The 14,276-nt window shown below is 42.2% G+C and overlaps 1 protein-coding gene across 1 annotated transcript in view; it reads left to right on the top strand.

Annotated features, from left to right (window-relative positions):
- Nucleotides 1-14,276, top strand: part of LOC134456433 (tumor necrosis factor receptor superfamily member 14-like) — a 42,681-nt gene that overhangs the window by 1,768 nt on the left and 26,637 nt on the right. The gene's annotated exons all lie outside the window — the stretch shown is intronic.

Below are 14,276 nucleotides of genomic sequence, written 5' to 3'. Positions count from 1 at the left end.
TCCTATTGTGTGAATCAGGTGCAGGTGTGAGGGTGAAGGAAGTGTGCACCCCTTTCTCAGACACACTCTGTGAGGCTCTGAAGGGACACTATTGCACTGACCCAATCAAAGATGGCTGCCAAAGAGCTGTGGCATTTTCAAAGTGTAAACCAGGGCAGTACATCAAAATGAAAGGTAAAGAAAGAACAACTTGTTTTGCTGGTTCCTAGAAACGTCATCCCCACCTCTACAGCCAATGAGTAATGACATTCAATCAACACATAGCCTATTAGAAATGAGCTATCATAGATTAGATTATAGGTATGCCTATTCGATTACACACAGGTACTGCATCCTCCGATACTGTTTGCAGTGACTGCGACAGTACCTCGTACTCAGATGATGGGTCATTGCTATCCTGCATCCCACACACAGGGTGAGTACATTTTATTTTTATGCACTTGTATATTCATGTCCATAACATTTTGTAAGAGTTTCAGGAGACCACTGTCCTCTTTTCATTGTAGGTGTAGATTCCCCTATGCTGAGGGGAAGCCAGGGACCTCATCATCAGACGCTGAATGTTCCATAGCTGTGTTCATTGGTGCCTTGGTCTTCCTGGCAATTTTTGTGTTGCTCTGGATGAGTAATGGTATAAACACTTTTTTATGTTCTTCCTTCATCAAGTCAAGTCAAGTCAAGTCGGTTTTATTGTCAATTTCTTTACATGCGCTGGTCATACAAAGAATTGAAATTACGTTTCTTACTTTCCCATGCAGACAGACATAGACTCTAGACTCTAGGTGTGGACATAGACAATTAGACATAGACAGTATACATACATTACACCTAGAGTATACAATACCCATACAGACATATAAAGTGCAAGACTGGGCAAAAGCAGACATATAGGCCTACATAGAATAGGTGGTGTTGTGCATTCCAGTTATGTCCTATTGTGTCAATATAGTAGCATTTTGAATAATAATAGGCCTAATACATATAAAGTAAGCAATTTGTGTACCGTATTTACAGCTAGTTGGTAGCTAGTTTTCAGTACAGTCATTCAAGTAATTTAATTCTGTAACACACACACACACACACACACACACACACACACACACACACACACACACACACACACACACACACACACACACACACACACACATAAACTGTAGAAGATATGGCAGCACACGTTTATGTGTGTGTGTCTCTCTGTGTGAGTGTGTCTGTGTCTGTGTCTGTGTCTGTGTCTGTGTCTGTGTGAGTGTGTGTCTTCAGCATGATGCCAATTGATGAAATGTGTCTTCTGCCTTGCCTTGTAAACAGGACCACCATATATGCCTTGGCTTCGATGGAACAGATATTTTGAACGGAAATGACTGGAAGAGAGAGAGATGGGGAAGGGTGGGAATTACAACCCCCCCCCCCCCCCCCCTCCACACACACACACACACACACACACACACACACACACACACACACACACACACACACACACACACACACACACACACACACACACACACACATTCTTTCTATTGTCAATTTGTGATAGCACGTTTGTTTTCTAACATTCAGCCTATGGTTGTTTTGAAATGCTACGTACATGATACATTGAATGCGGATCAAGTGCGCAAGCTCTCTACTGTTAATCATGAGAAAGCTATTTGTTTAACTAGCTGGGAATAAGCACAAGCACACGTTATTTACTTAGAAGTTGTAACATGTTTCAACGTGACATGAAATGCATAATATACAGTATAAAGTTAAAGATTGGTAACCGCACACAGCTTGACTTAACACACTTAATTTTTCTTTAGAGCAAACCGTTCATTGAGCGCCATCACGTTCAATACTCAAAACACATTGTTCCCTCATAAGAAAAATAAAGTCTGTAAAGAAAAGCAGTGTGCAACTTAAGCTTTTAAAGTGTCAGCTAATCCTGCCTCTATAGTACCTGCCCTGAGCTGTGCACAGGGGAATGAACTTGTGGGATTTTTGAGAAGTGTTTTACGCTAGCAATATTTGTAAAGAAAAGGCCAAATGAAAGTTTTAGGGAAATATTATGAGATGTCAACTAATGTAGTGTATTGTATTATCTTGTGTACTGTATTGTGAGATGTGAGAATTGTATGTGAGTGTGAGAAGTTTTACTTTTATCATGTAGGCCTAATTAATTAGTCCAGGTCAAGATTTGTCCCTCTTGGGCCTGGTATCAAGTCATTGGACAGCCCATTAGTTCGACATCCGCGACAATTGACCGCTGAATATGCCTCGGTCTTAAAAAAAGAGCGCATATCAGTCGGACTAACGGGATGTCGAACCAGGGTCAACCACCTTAAGCCTACGTACTGTAATACTAACTATTATTTATTATTTTATCCTGTGCCTGGCAATTGTAATCTGGTAAATCAGTTTAGCTTGTAACCTCATGCTAAACAGCTTTATTCACTGTGTGCTCCATTTTATTTTGCACATCAGAGTATCTGGGTTGTCTTCTGGGGATAATAGTGAAAAGTTTACTTTGTGGTCTACTGAAGTTTACATTGTGTGCAATCATCTATTGTATATCACTGTTCACATATGTTTGTAATGCACTTTATCACACCTCTGAGGACAAAGGGATATCAATAAACGATAATCACATTTTACACATGTTTCCCTATATGTTCCTTCCCACACAATACATTTTAATGCACTTCATGGGGTTAATAACGGACAGAGATGTCATAAGTAAAAGTAAAAGGGAACAAAATAAACACAGTTTCCTTCCAACTTGTCTGAGACACTAGTGGGGCTTCTTAAGTCAATATTTCATTAGAATCTTTCACTTGGTGATACAAGCACCAAATCAGGTACACAGGTGCCCCAGGGCCTACTCTCCCAGAAAAGGTCGCTATCCAGGTGAAAAAACAAGATGGCGGCCATGCTTCAAGATGGCCGCCTCATTAAAGGTGAAAAAAGCTGTTTTGTCTTAGAATGGCAAGTAATATAGATATCTGAGTGATGGAAATATTAAAATGTATGCATTCTGACCAGGACAAATTCATAGTATCATTATTTCATCACAAAATGGCCACCACTTTTCAAAATGGCAGCCCTTACGTGACTGAAAATGCACATTTATGACATACAGCTGTCCGATAGCAGGTATTCAATAATGCATACTAACCTTGCCATCACTGTTGGAATACAATGTTGTAAAAACAATTTTGTTTACATTCTGTATTAGAGTGATGTTATAGCACAACCAGGGCACAGTGGTGACATCACTACTGTGAGACTCAGCATGGGGTTCAGTGTCGGCTTGTGGTACAATAGCTGTAGTTGTAGTTTACTAACTCTTTAGTATACTCAGTTAAGTTGTATTGCTAGTATTTATAGTCTCCCATATGCTATCCAATAAGACCCTATATATAGCTTAATTAGAAATTTAGTTAGTGTAGTTAGAAATTTAGTTAGGTAGACGCACCTGAATTGACAGGATGTGCCAGCGCGGGAGAGCCGAGCCAAGGGTAACGGGCTTCAGTTACCCGGATAGTGTACAGATTGCACAGGACTTAAATGACACTGGATGAACGATCGGGCTGGGTGTAGGGCAGAAGTTGCCTGATTTTCATAGACTTCAGATCACATACTGCAATTCTGGTCTGACCAGGACTATAACGATTAGCGTTTCCATACAGGACGAACTTTCCATGGCACAGGACGGATGTTTCCATGGGCTGGTTAACCCGTCTCCCTCGACTTGCTACTGGTTGAGGGCTGTGCCGAAGTTTAAACCAAACATTTCTTAGCCCAATAGAAAGTCTCTGCTTCAACCACGTCACTGCCTTGAACACATCTCTACCCAGGACTGTTGGAAATGCACAGTTGATTGGTTCCAGACAAAGTGGGTTAGAGATCCCGCTGTAGCGAGAAAGAGCAAGCTCCTGGCCCAAATGTGTGTAGCTGAGCCGAAGGCGTTGCGTCACCAGTAGGGCAGAGCCCGGCTAGGGCAGGAGATGACTTAACCTTGTTGTGTCCCATATCTCAATGTGCTTTGATAATTTGAATGGTTGGGTGGTAAAAGGATAGACCCTCGGCCTTTAACCGTATTACACAAGATGTCTGCTAAAAATCCATTGAGCTGCAGTACGTGTCGGGAACAATACCTCAATCACCCTGACCCTGAGCACGGGGGCCCCGCAAGGTTGTGTGCTCATCCCCCTGCTGTTCACGCTGCTGACACATGACTGCACAACGACCCACAGCACTAACCATCTGATGAAGTTTGCGTACGATACAACACTGGTGGGCCTCATCACTAAGGGTGACGAGACTCACTACAGAGAAGAAGTAGACTTGCTGGCCAGATGGTGTAAGGACAACAACCTCCTGCTGAATGTCAACAAGACCAAGGAGATTGTTGTCAACTTTCAGAGGGGCCAAAAACAACTGCTACCACTGACCATCGACAATGATGTTGTGGAGAGAGTGAGCAGCACAAAATTCATTGGAGTGCACATCAGCGACGACCTCTCTTGGACCATAAACACATCATCACTGGCGAAGAAGGCCCAACAGCGCCTCTACTTTTTGTGCAAACTGAAGAAGGCAAGTGCTACACCCTCCATCATGACAGCATTCCACAGAGGAACCATCAAGAGCATCCTGATCAGCTGTGTGACACAGTGTGGGGAGGAGGTTGCACAGAGCAAAACAGGAAGACACTCCAGCGCATTGTGAACACAGCGCAGAAGATCATTGGAGCGCCACTCTCTCTCTGTAGGACATTTACACCACCCGCCCCACCCGAAAAGCACTGATGATCACCAAGGACATAAGTCACCCTGCACACAAACTGTTCAGTCTCCTGCCCTCTGGAAAGAGGTACAGGTGCCTCCGCTCAGATACCACCAGGCTGGCAAAGACCTTCATACACCAAGCAATCAGGATGCTGAAATCTTAACCCGCCATCCTATCACCGATAGCCCCCCCTCAACACTGAATTGTGATTGCACATTCTACTTGCACTAACTCGAACACACACACACACACACACACACACACACACACACACACACACACACACACACACACACACACACACACACACACACACACACACACAGCACTGAACTAACTCAAAGGCACACACAAACATGCACACACATGTTGCTGCTGCTTCATGCCTGTTACTTAATGACTGTACTGGAAAACTGGCTACCAACTATAGTTGTAAATATTGCACATTACAATTGCTTACTTTATATGCATTCACAATGCTACTATCACTATATCAGAATCGTCACAATAGGACATAACTGAAAATGCACAACAATACCTCTTCTTAATACATGTTCTATGTATGTCGGTTGTTGCCTAGTCTTCCACTTTATGTGTCTGTAAGGATATTGTATAGGTACTCTAGGTGTAATGCATGTATACTGTCTATGTCTAATTGCCTAAGTCCACACCTAAAGTCTATGTCTATGTCTGCATGGGAAAGTAAGAAACGTAATTTCAATTCTTTGTATGGCCAGTGCATGTAAAGAAATTGACAATAAAACCGACTTGACTTGACTACTAAAACAGACTGGAAGAAGTGCTGCCTCTGTCAGAAAGATACAAAAGAGGAGTTGAAGTCTCCCCTATTACAGCTGTAGTTCTGATGGCTATTCCATGCTAGCCACATACATGCTACAATTTCAAGAGATCAACCTGCTGCCTATCAGGTTAGATAAAGATTGGGTGAAGGAGGTGGTAATGCAGGATTAGAGATGATGTGGATCGAATTTGGCCATGGTCATTCCATCAGGTGGCTGCCAATTCATGACATGATGTTGAATCTTGGGCCAGAGAAATCCAAAAGCATGATTCCTTCCATTCTTTCACTGGCTGTGATGTTGTATCAGCTTTCCATAGCAAAGGCAAGAAAACAGCATGGCAAACATGGGACGTCTGCCCTGAAGTGACTCATGTCTTCAAAAACCTCAGTTCATACCCAGAAGTATACTGAAGATACTGACCTGAACCTTCTTGAGAGGTTTGTCATCAATATTTATGACAAGAACAGCACAACAGACAAGGTTGAAGACTGGACTTGTTTGCTCGGAAACAAAGATCCTATGATGCCATTCCACAGACAAGTGCATCCCTTGTCCATCATGTTAAACGGTCCGCTGCCAAACTGCCTGTATATGGGACCGGGATACTGTGTGCAAAATGCAAATTGAAAGCCCTGCCAACCGAGGGTGGCAAAAAGATGGCGAGGCCTGGAAAGTTCTCTGGTCAAAGCTTCCTACAATTGCGGAGAGTTGCCAGCAACTGACAAAATGTGGATGCAAGACTGACTGCCGAGGAAGATGCAAATGCTATTGCTTTAGCCTTAACTGTACACAGTTATGTTCCTGCAAATGTGAGGACTAAAAATAACTAATCCAACATCATGTGTATCAGAGAGTTTTCCTACCCAAACAACAAACATGTAATCATTATAGGCTTACTTCTGTTTTTGTAATATTTATAATCATTCAGTGAGTGTTAGTTTATTTACATGTAATTATGAAAATACTATAATTGTCAATATTTTTTTTGTGTATCATTGAATTTTACATGCTCAACATAATATATTTCCATACATAGACATTCAAAATATGATCAGTGAATCAATATATACATAAAAGCCATTTAAAAGCAGTTCAATTGGCGGCCATCTTGGAAAATGGCCGCCATTTTGTTTTTTCACCTGGATAGCGACCTTTTCTAAAAGGGTAGGGTCTGAAGCACCTCTGAACCAAATTTGATGCTTGTATCACCAAGTGAAAGATTGTTTGAGGTAATTGCTGCACTACACCAATAGATCTGCGTACTTGTCTTACAATCAGCAGACTGGAAGTTGGATCATATTTGGTGATCACATTTTAGTGTTTTTCAGTAACAACAGTCGGTCTATCTCATTAGGTACAATGGATTATATGGTGTGACAGCTATGTAATATCAGGTGGTTGTAGTGTTGTACTTAGACCAGGGATGTCAAACTCAGGCCCGGGGGCCAAATTTGGCCCGCGGAGCCATTTTATTTGGCCCGCGAGATAATTTCAAATGTGTATTACAGTCGTCCCACATACACCATTAATGAACAGCATAACGACTTAAACATGAAATTTGCTGTGTCACAGGATTTGCAGACACATTTTAATTTACAAATATGATGGGAAAGAGTGTATGTGAAATTTAAACATGAGTATTAAGTGCATGCATGCACTTTTTTAGTCCATTTGAAAAAAACAATTGTTGAGTTCGGCCCCCGACTTCGTTCCAGATTTTGATTTTGGCCCTCTGTCAATTTGAGTCGACACCCCTGACTTACACTATGAATTTATTTCTACTTCTACTTTGAACAGCTCTGATAACGGCTTTACATTATATTCAGCAGATTCAACAAATAAATAAAAAAGACAACAAAGGACAGTATTGTACAATATACAGTAGTGGGCAGACATGACAAAGATAGTGCAAGAGAGTTTTGGATAATATTTAAATGATTAACACTTGAGAACAATAGGCCTAACAATAGGCCTAATAACACGTAATACTGTTCCAATAATTGATTGTTGAATTATACTGTAAAATGTTACAAAAGCTGACAACAACACACCATGACTGTTGCTTTACTATAGGACAACTGAGTTGTGGAACTTGGAGAGAACTTGTATACTCGAATCCGTCGCCAAGATGGCCGCCAAGTGGAGAGACTTATACAGAAGGGGTGCGTTCCAATATGCACACTCCCATCCTCCACTTCTGCTTGTGACCTTGCCCCGCCTCTGTGAAGAAAGCAATAAAGTTTTCCAGCTGTCAACCTAGCCACAACAACTTTTAAGGGACTGTTTTTCATTAACCATCCCAATTGCAAATGAGAAAATGACATTAGAATTGCGCTTTTGCAATAAATTGAATTAATTTTCTATCGTCAGTGACATCATCATGAGGTCACAAGCAGGCAAGAGAGGACGGAAGTCCGCATATTGGAATGCACATACAGACTTTGGTGCTACATACACCAGAACCTAGAAGACATTTGGTTACACCTTGGTGAACACTAGGTGGAGCCAGTGACTGTGCTCATGCGAGAAGTAGATCTAAAGCAGGCCTATCTGACTTGACTGGCCTGCACAGAGGAATCCTAACTTAACCCAGCAAATTGGTGTGACCTCACCAATGCGCTTTTGAAAGAATGGTCAAGAATCTCTATTGACACACTTCTCAACCTTGTGGGCAGCCCTCCCAGATGCTGTAATAGTTACCAAAGCGGGTCACTGACAATAAAAGGGTGAATTAATGCATTGTTACACCCCTGCTCCGCAACCTACCCAGGACCCCTCCGCGACCCACTTTTTTTTCCCGACCCACCAGTTAAGAAACACTGCTCTGATAGGCAATTCTTTGCCACCAGTCAGCCTGGAAGCAAGAGTCCTGCCCCCCTGGTGTGCTGTACTCTGTCTTGTATACTAGTTTTGCTCTTGTCTTTTGCCTAGATTAGTTGTACATGTGTGAAATGTTTCAAATGTTACATGCTTCAAAATGTTATTTATTATTATTTATTATTATTAATTTTTACACTGTTAGTGTTCCTGTCTTGCACTTTATCTTCTACCATGTTAATGTCAGTCCTGTCTATGTGTTTGCATGGGAAAGAGAGAAAAACAGTTTCTGCATGTTCTGTCCTGTTGATATCAGTCCTGAATATGTCTATATCTTTACATGTCTAAAGGAAAGGAGTTTCCATTTCTGTTTCTATGCATGACTGCATATGAAAATAAAAACTGACTTGACTTGACTTGATTTGACCTCAAAGCTATCTCTTCGTTGTGTTGATGTGCTTGTGTGTTGCATGTGCAGCAGACTCATTGTCCTATACCAGTTCTACAAGGTTATTTTTCCTCTGTACAGTTTTTGGCAGGCAGCAATAGAGAAAGGAAAGTTAAAGACGAGTATAGGAGCGGAGATGTAGTGTGTAAGTGCTAACCCAGTGCCTAAAAGGAAGAGTGACTTACTACAAATTTGGTAATGTACATCCCTTATCTTGGCATTAACACCATTGTAAATTATAATAGGCCTATAAAATGAAAATATTTTGACGACAGGGTTATTTATTACATTTGACGACAATTCCAGAAAACAAGGTGCCTATCTAGGCTACGTACCGTAGGCGACTAAAAGCGTAATGTTCTTATTGCTACTATTTTTGGATTTTTAGTTAGGCCTAGGCCTATTCGTTTTGGATTTTATCACAGGTTACATCCAATGAATAAAAACACTGTGTTGCCGCACAGCATCAAACAGACATGTGGACTCGAGTCCAGTGACTTGGACTCGAGTCTGACTCGAGTCAGCGCGTGTGAAGACTTGCGACTTGAAATTTCAAGATCAGAAAGGACTTGCGACTCGACTCGACTTGCACGCCTTTGACTCGGGACTCGACTTGGACTTGACAGTTGTAACTTTCAATGACTTGGCATGACTTGCCATGTTGGGTCTAAAAAAAAAGTACAAGTCCAACCCTTGTTTTCAGAATGCAACAGCCCGCCCACATTCTTTGTTTGAATCACGTCATTGTCCTAAGCGGTGCTATGCCATTGACGACGCGGCTGGCTTGGACGCAGCGGCCAGTGGCAACAGTGAAACACCATTTGCGAGTCTCCAGAACAAACATAGCCTACATTTTAAACCATCGCGGAAGTTAATTTATCTCCCTCTCAGCCCCAACTCATTTTGCATTCTTAATAGGGTAGTCTATGGAAGTTTGCACTGTGATCAACAAATATTTTCTATCAATGGTGTAGGAAGTGTGTTGTGGGGCGCTGTGATGTGCAACACGCGTATGTAGGCTACACACGTGAAGCTCTCGCTCTCTCGCCCCTCGCTTACGACAGAAATTCAGTGAGAACCAATTGTCTAAATATTTTAGCTAAATGGTGATGGACATTGATTGTTGAACATTAGGCTATTTAAGCAGTTGAAATAAAAAAGCACACACTGCTGACATAACCGAACCACAGGACGTACGCCTATCCGTTTTGCTTTCCCTGTCCTTTATGAATGCGCTTGCCTTCAGCCCCCGAAGGCAGTTCCGCTCCCACACACTATGCTTGCGAGTCAGTCACTTCAAAGTGAAGGTCAGCCTTGCGAATAATTTCCACCATCGCGGACAAAACCACGTTATGATGGATATGTGGCGAGGTAAACGTTACGAATATGGCCTGCTTTTAAGTTTCCCCCAACCCAGGATGTGTCCGTAGGCTATGGCTTGATATCCCAGGGCTATATCACGACCACAACTCCACGCGCTGAAAATGCATGTTAAGCTCGCGCTTCTCAGTCTAGAAAGAGTAACCTCTCGGTAACATTCTTTGCATTGACCAGCCACCATCGGTTGAGTATTAGAATCATTACAAAAAGACACGTTTATACATGTCTTAGTCTTCCAGCATGCAATCGAAAATCGGCGAGCAGAGAACACTTGGTCTTGCATTCATCAAAAGAGCTCCACCGGTTGCCTACTTTAGATGCTGGGTGAATGGTTCCAAAGGGAAATAATTTAGCCTATAGCCTATTCATGACAGTCTTGCAAAGAGACAAGACAAACGACCAAAATGGTCAAATAATTGGTCAAGGCGCGAGATGAGGAATACTTCATGGCTATTGGAAAAACTTTGAAGAAACTGAGCGCAAGCAACACTGCTTCCCGCGAAGCTTGCGCTTGAGGGCTATAAACAAGCTATGCGCCCCGAACCTCACTGCTTGTTGTTCGATGACTTGAATCGGAACATTTTTAAGGACATCAGGGCTATCTTTGATTCCTGGAATACCGCCTCATCCTGAACGCTAGCAGTGTCCCATGTGTCAAATGGTAAGATAATGCCATACCTGTTCCTTGAAAGTTTTAAAACTCAGCCTTGACACACTATCATGTCAGCCACACCAGTTCAAACGCAATCTTTAATGCAGCCTATCGTGAAGTTTAAATGTAATGCGAGGTAGAGGTTGCAAGCTACTGCTGAGCAGCGCAAGACATGGGCATGGGTCGGCTCCCGTGGATAAAAAGCATGTTCCCTCTCGCGTGCTGCTCCTGCAGCCCAATCCTTGCGCGCGCGCGAACCTTGTATCTCGTGATGTCGACACCGCTTTATCTTGTGTTTCTCACAGTTCGAACTACATGCTTTGTTATATTTTGGGGGAGTTTGGAGTCGCAATTACCACTGCTTGGAAATGACACGTTAGAGCTACACGACGCCAGCACTGGAGAACTGGGATGTAACCCTGTTTTCCAAATTAACAAAAATCAGGAAACATAGATCCAGAACTTTGTTTGGCTACAATCTATGACCTGGACAGTGAACTTAATCTTTTTGAAGAGGCATGGACAGCATACAAGTGCCTTTGTGGGGGAGGAGAGGGCGATTGGGGAGAACAGGGAGACAAGAGCATGGCGCGAGGCGCATATTCGTTCGGGAAAAATGAGAGCGAAATGTTGGATAGGGCATTACTTTTTCCTACACTGTAGAAGCGCAGAACAAGTTTGCCTCGTTGCCATAACTGACATTCTGCAGCGCTAACGCCATGTTTAATTGACAGCGTGCTGGCGAATAGTCTAGTAGCCTAATATAATGAACAAGACGTGGATTAATGACTGTGCAAGCGAAAGTTCTAGTTAACTTGGACTGTGACACAGTAAAAATGGTTGGTGATGGGCCATTGCGGCGAGAATGTGAGGGGGAAAGCGACAATGCCGATATCAGCTTCAACAATAGTAGAGTAGAGTAGTAGAGTAACTTTATTGATCCCCAGGGGGAAATTCAGGAAATTCATCATTACTTTACCAGGAATTTAATCCAACAAACTAGGCCTACTTTGTCCTCATTTCTTAGCCCATATGGACAAGTGTCTACTAGGCTAAATACTGTTGGCACTTAGCCTACAACAGACTATAGCCTAGTGCTGCACCATGCATGTGCTCATTGGTGGGTTCACAGTTATGACACTGTCAATGCTCAGCTTTTGGTTCACAGATAATGGGATGAAGTGAACATCATGGACCAGCTGAGACAGGGCTGCCTGCTGAGCTGTGCTGTTAACTCATCCTGTCTCACATGTGTAGCCCCACCCCCCATACGCACACCCACACACACACACACACACACACACATACACACACACACACACACATGGCTCAATTTAAAAAAAAAGAAATTGATTACCCCTGCTGTATGTCATATCTTGATGAGAATGGTGAGCTTAATATGGTACCTTAGGGAAAATGGCGTCTTCTAAAGCCAAACCAAAAATGTTTACATTAGTCGAGTGTTACAGTAAAGAGAGGGGGGAGGGTGGGTAGCACCTGTAAGACATGAATAGGCTACTACTTTCACCCTTGGCCTTTGTGGGTAAATTCAAACATAGTACGCTGAAAGTGTGAATCCGCGTTTTCAGGTCGGAAGTGTAATATGCCCCCCTAATGTCTTGACAAAACCTTCCAGCCAAAGCTGTCAGCGGCCCTGCCTGTGCTCCTAGTGAAAAAGTTAACCATAGTCCTGTCCTTAGCGTTATGATGCTTGAGTCTGTATAACTTACAACCTTGACTAGATATGACCGGCCCACCACCAAGACCAGGGTGGAGTAGTGGAATAGGTTTATGCCATCAGATGATGGAACGGACACACACACATACGCACACATTCTTGCAAACAGGACTATTTGCCCACTGGGCAGTAAATATTTGGCATATGGTTGCTCCTTTGTTTAAGTACAAATTCACATGAAATGTATTTTTATGTGAAAAAAAAATATGAAATTAAATGTCATTTTACATACACAGCACAAGCAGTAGTTTGGTTTAGACTGATTTCTCAGCAACTGTTTTAGTAATTGTCATCTTTTTACTCAGGTCTCATTATTATACTAATGAATTTATGATCGAAATTGTGATTGCAAATAGAATATCCCTTTGTGACTTGGTAAGGACTTGAAAAAAAATGAGACTTGGACTTGGACTTGACTTGGCTGGGGTACGACTTGGACTTGGACTTGACTTGGTCAGATGTGTCTTGACTTGTGACTTGACTCGGACTTGAGTGGAAAGACTCGAGACTTACTTGTGACTTGCACATTAGTGACTTGGTCACACCTCTGGCATGTAACGTTGGTTTCATTTCTAGTGAGGTGTTGGAGCCAGACTTCTTAAACAGTCCCAGGAGCTGCCACTGCTGCTATTTACCAGCGTACAGTAAAAGCTGGGAGCGTTTGTGTTGAGCATTCTGGTCCTGTCTCTGCCCGGCTCCTATGGATCACTGCACAAGTGCAGTCCTTTTGAATATGAGGGGCCATGGAGTTGCTGTCCAAAGTGTCTACCTGTTAAGTCTGATGTTTATATATCCTTACCCTGGTAGCTTACATGCACAGTGAAACATGGCTGCCTGTTAAAAAAGTAAGTTGCCCTGCTATTTTAAAGGACAACTGCAGTATTTTGAACATTAAGGCCATTTTCTGAGTTGTCTGCAAAGTGTCTGCCCCCTCACCGCTTATTTTATGTTTGGTGCAGTCTCTGTTATTTGGCTCATTTGGATTACATCTCAACCAGCTTTAGTATGGCCGCCTATGGCATGTCCAACTCTGTTCTTAAAATCACCTTTAACATGTGTTGTCAAGATGCAACTCACCAAGTGTTGAGCACTATTCACTGGTGTTCTTTACCAATTTTTGTGGCGAAATATGGCTTCTGTCATGTTTTTTGTAATCTTTTGTAAATTAAGTTTCACTTTCACTTTCACAAAAGTGATGTTCAAAATAGTAATGTTCAAAATAGTGCAGTTGTCCTTTGACCCTTTTAGGAGTACCTACGTCACAAACATGTGATTAGAATTTCGCCAACATTTTGAGTTCTCATTATGATTTCACAATGGCTTTGCAGGATTTTTAACATATGGTTTTATAGGAGCTGCAGTGCGCTCAAGTGAAATTTTAGAAGAACTGGGAAAAAGTCCTTACTCCTCAAAGGGGGAACAGTCTGACCTTTTTTTTCACATATTTGCAGTTTTTCCAAGTATTAAATATGAATGTGTGTATAATTTTCTTCTCAGTGTGTTCAAGTACTTATTTGTTATTTGACCGTTTATCCTTTATATTTATTAATATGCAGGGAAGCATATTATTGTTATCCGACAAAATCTGAAACAAGACATAGACAAGACACATAGAGAAACAAGACACACAGAGAGTCCGTTCCAATGCCAAAATGTTCGGCTCGG

Source organism: Engraulis encrasicolus, chromosome 10, assembly GCF_034702125.1.
Source record: "Engraulis encrasicolus isolate BLACKSEA-1 chromosome 10, IST_EnEncr_1.0, whole genome shotgun sequence".
In the NCBI taxonomy this organism is placed as follows: domain Eukaryota; kingdom Metazoa; phylum Chordata; class Actinopteri; order Clupeiformes; family Engraulidae; genus Engraulis; species Engraulis encrasicolus.
This window is presented reverse-complemented; position numbering and strand designations above follow the sequence as displayed.